Source organism: Trachypithecus francoisi, unplaced genomic scaffold, assembly GCF_009764315.1.
Source record: "Trachypithecus francoisi isolate TF-2019V2 unplaced genomic scaffold, Tfra_2.0 Lachesis_group4, whole genome shotgun sequence".
In the NCBI taxonomy this organism is placed as follows: domain Eukaryota; kingdom Metazoa; phylum Chordata; class Mammalia; order Primates; family Cercopithecidae; genus Trachypithecus; species Trachypithecus francoisi.
Genome location: NW_022681469.1, coordinates 85,516,395 through 85,520,223, shown reverse-complemented (window position 1 = coordinate 85,520,223; position 3,829 = coordinate 85,516,395). Strand labels below are relative to the sequence as shown.

Sequence of the window (3,829 nt, the reverse complement as noted above, 5' to 3'; positions counted from 1 at the left end):
CAAAGGAATAGCAAGACCTTCACTCGTGTGTCGAGACATGTAGTTTCCCACTCAGTACTTTAGTTGTAGTAGAAAGCTATTTCTGGCATCTCTAATTGAATTCTGAGCTCCCCCCTGAAACAGTAGAAGTGTCTCACCATCATTGGCTTGCTGAGTTCGTGTCATGTCTTCTTTACTCAGTCTAGGGTGACTACACACCTCCCGGTTAGCTTGTCAAGTTCCTTCCACGTTCTGCACTGAGGACACACAAAGAAATCTGTGAATGAAATCTCTGCTGGCTCATGTCAGTGAAGTCTATAAAATTTAAAGAGAACAAAATAAAGAAGAATACAAATTTTAAGTGAATGCTAAAATGAGGTCAACTGCTGAACTCAGAGAGCTGCTTATTGGACCTAGTAAAGAAAGATGTTTCGTTGCTTTAGGGGAAGGATTAGTAAAAGTCACATATAATAAGTTTACTAAAAACAAGCTCATTCATTAGTAGGTTGATACAATAATAGATCAACTCCAGATACCAATCTCATGTTTCTATCTTTTCTCCCATTAAAAGTTTTGTTCTTTGCACCTAGAGCCAAAATTACCATTTGACCCAGCAATCCCATTACTGGGTATATACCCAAAGGAATATAAATCATTCTACTATAAAGACACATCCACGTATGTTCATTGTGGCACTATTCACAATAGCAAAGCCATGGATTCAATCCAAATGCCCATCAATGATAGACTGGACAAAGAAAATGTAGTACATGTAAGTCATGGAATACTGTGCAGTCATGAAAAGGAATGAGATCATGTCCTGTGCAAGGACATGGATGGAGCTAGAAGCCATTATACTCAATAAACTAATGCAGGAACAGAAAACCAAATACTGCAAGCTCTCACTTATAAGTGAGAGCTGAACAATGAGAACACATGGACACAGAAAGGTGAACAACACACACTTGGGCATGCTGTGGGTCGGGGGCGGGGGCAGAGAGAGCATCAGGATAAATAGCTAATGTATGCAGGACTTAATACCTAGGTGATGGGTTGTTAGATGCAACAAACCACCATGGCACATGTTTACCTATGTAACAAACCTGAATGTCCTGAACATATGTCCTGGAATTTAAAATAATATTTAAAAGAAAGCAACATTTCAAAAGAAAACAAAATGACAATGAAAGTTTTGTTCTTCACAATGTCTCTCTTCTTCTCCTCATCTTTGTTTTTCCATAAATGTGCTTCAAAATGTCTTCTGTGTCAGGTGACTGGTGCACTGGACACATGTATTGGTTTTGAGCTGCAACACTTTTAGGATAAATGGTTGTGATTTTTAAATTCCAAATGGAATTCAGACTCTATTGGCCACTAGTAAAACACGAGTAGAAAGTAATCAACTAATTGTTTAGCTTTAACTTGGTTTACAAGTTTAGCCAATGAGTTTATTACCTACAAGGAGTGTTTTACTAGTGGTCAATAGAATCTGAGCTCAGTTTAGAAATGAAAAATCACAAATGCTATTTATATTATTGATTCACAGGAGAAAGGTATTTTCTTGTTCTTCTTTTATAAAACTAGTATTTTAAAAATTGATTATTTAGTAGCAGTTTGGAAGAAAGTATGACTCAGATAGCATTCAAATGTCTCTCTGTGTTATTTTGCTCTTCTGTTTGTCATATATCAAGGACTATTAGACAGCTTGACAACCCTATGGGAATATAATTAAACTGTCAAATATTTATTCATAATACACTCTGTGTCAGATCCTGGCCAGAATTTAGAGTCTTTGTATTTGATTGGTACATTGTCTTCCACAACTCTATATCCTTGATTCCCATGGGGAAAAGGAAACACTGCAATGTCGGACTAGGACAGGAGTCTAACAGAGTAGATCAGCATAAGCTGAAATGCATATGCATCAAGTTCAGAATAAATCCTGGGAAACAGTCCTGATCCTTCACACTACCGCTCAATAAGGTGGTAACATTAAGAAGTCTCCAAACCATGTGTTCTTCCATATCAGTAATTACCTGGTTCTTAACTGGCTTCAGGGTAGAGCATCTATTCATTTCTTTCTTTTTTTTTTTATTTCAAGTTTTAATCAAAGCTTGTATATAAGATTACTTTGTTCCTGCATCTTTTTAATTGTTTCTGGCTTGTATTTGCTCTTCTCCTTTCCTACTTGGCGAGATTTGGCTTTCTGCTCAAGAATCTTTTTGTGGGACACAGGGAGGGGAACATCACACACCGGGGCCTGTCAGGGGGTTGGGGGTTAGGGGAGGGATAGCATTAGGAGAAATACCTAATGTAGATGATGGGTTGATGGGTGCAGCAAACCACCATAGCACATGTATACCTATGTAACAAACCTGCACATTCTACACATGTATCCCAGAACTTAAAGTATAATAATTTTTTTAAAAAAAGAATCTTTTTGTAGTCTTTGTCCAGTTTTAGCCTAGTGATAACCACCTTGCTGTGGTGAATGCCTACATGGACAGCTGAGCCATTAGCCTTTTCCCGCTGCACCCATTCAATGTAGATGACATATTTCTTCCTGTAAACCTGGACTGCTTTGCCTATTTTCTGACCTTTATAGTGTCCTCATACAACCCGAACTTCATCATTCTTTCGGATGTCATGGATCGCACATTATACCTTTGTCTCAGCTCTTTGGAAAGTGTGGAAGACATAATCTTCTTGCGAATGTAGGAAGGTGCTTTGAAATGACTTTTGCGGTTCTTGCTTCGGTCGGAAGTCACAAAGGGATTGAACTTCATTTTGGCTGCTCCTGCTTTAGTGATGGCCGCAAAAGGTGCATCTATTCATTTCTAACAAACACTTGCGTATTTTCACCTCTGTGTCATCCAGTGTAATAGATGCTCAAAATACAGAGCTGAATAAGATGAGGTCCTTGCTCTCAGAGTTTATAATGCAACAGGGGAAGCACTGCATCCAACTTACCATATAAAAAACTGTACAAGACTATAAATGGAGTGAATAATTCTTCTTTGACAGTTAGTGAGGAAGATAATACATGAGCTAATCACTGAGTTATGAATAGAAACTCACTAGTAGTTAAACAGAGCATGATCAATAACATGGACATGTGAAGCAAATGAAAATGAACTCATTTGCTAAGTTCTAGAATTCGGGAAAGTAAATGAGGTTGGCTAGGCAAAGTTGGTTCACTTAGATGTAAAATATTAAAAGGAGGAAAATATGACCAATACATTCTAAGGAATATAATGAAAATTCAGGTATTGGTGGTGTCTATAGGAATAGGGTCAGGAAAGTCCACAATTTTAATGACTAATAGAATTTACCAAATGGGCTACTAATATTAATGTTATTCAAAATCATGGGAGTCTGTAATAAGATTTACAAATACCATCAGGAAAAAAGTGGATCTACTTTTACAAATAAGTAAATTAAATCAACTTCAGTTGTAAGTGGTGATTGCAAGATAGTTTTCTAAGTGATCTTGGACTGATCCAGCTCTCCCCACTTTCTTGCTTATGGTTCTCAAAATTAGTCATAGTATGTGCTGGGAATGCAACATCTTGAGGTAGCAAGGGACTGGCTGGAACAGCCTGGGCTCTGTTTCAGTCCCCTAGGAGAACAGGATGTCTTCAACACTTCAGCCCAGCACATCCCGTCATCCTGAGGTATAAAACCCAAGGTGGGCTGCTTTCTGGGGTTCCTCAGCTGCAGTTCAGGTAGGGTATGGGCAGATGACACTCCATCCATTTTGGACAGCTTTTCTGAGCATTGAGGGACTGAAATACGAGGAATTCTAGGTTTCTGTTGTTTTTTGTTGCCTATTGGTAAGAAACTCTCTTCA

The 3,829-nt window shown here is 38.2% G+C and overlaps 1 pseudogene; it reads right to left on the bottom strand.

Moving 5' to 3' along the window:
* Positions 1 to 205: 205 nt before the first annotated feature.
* LOC117072159 lies at positions 206 to 2,765 on the bottom strand (annotated as a pseudogene).
* Positions 2,766 to 3,829: the final 1,064 nt, after the last annotated feature.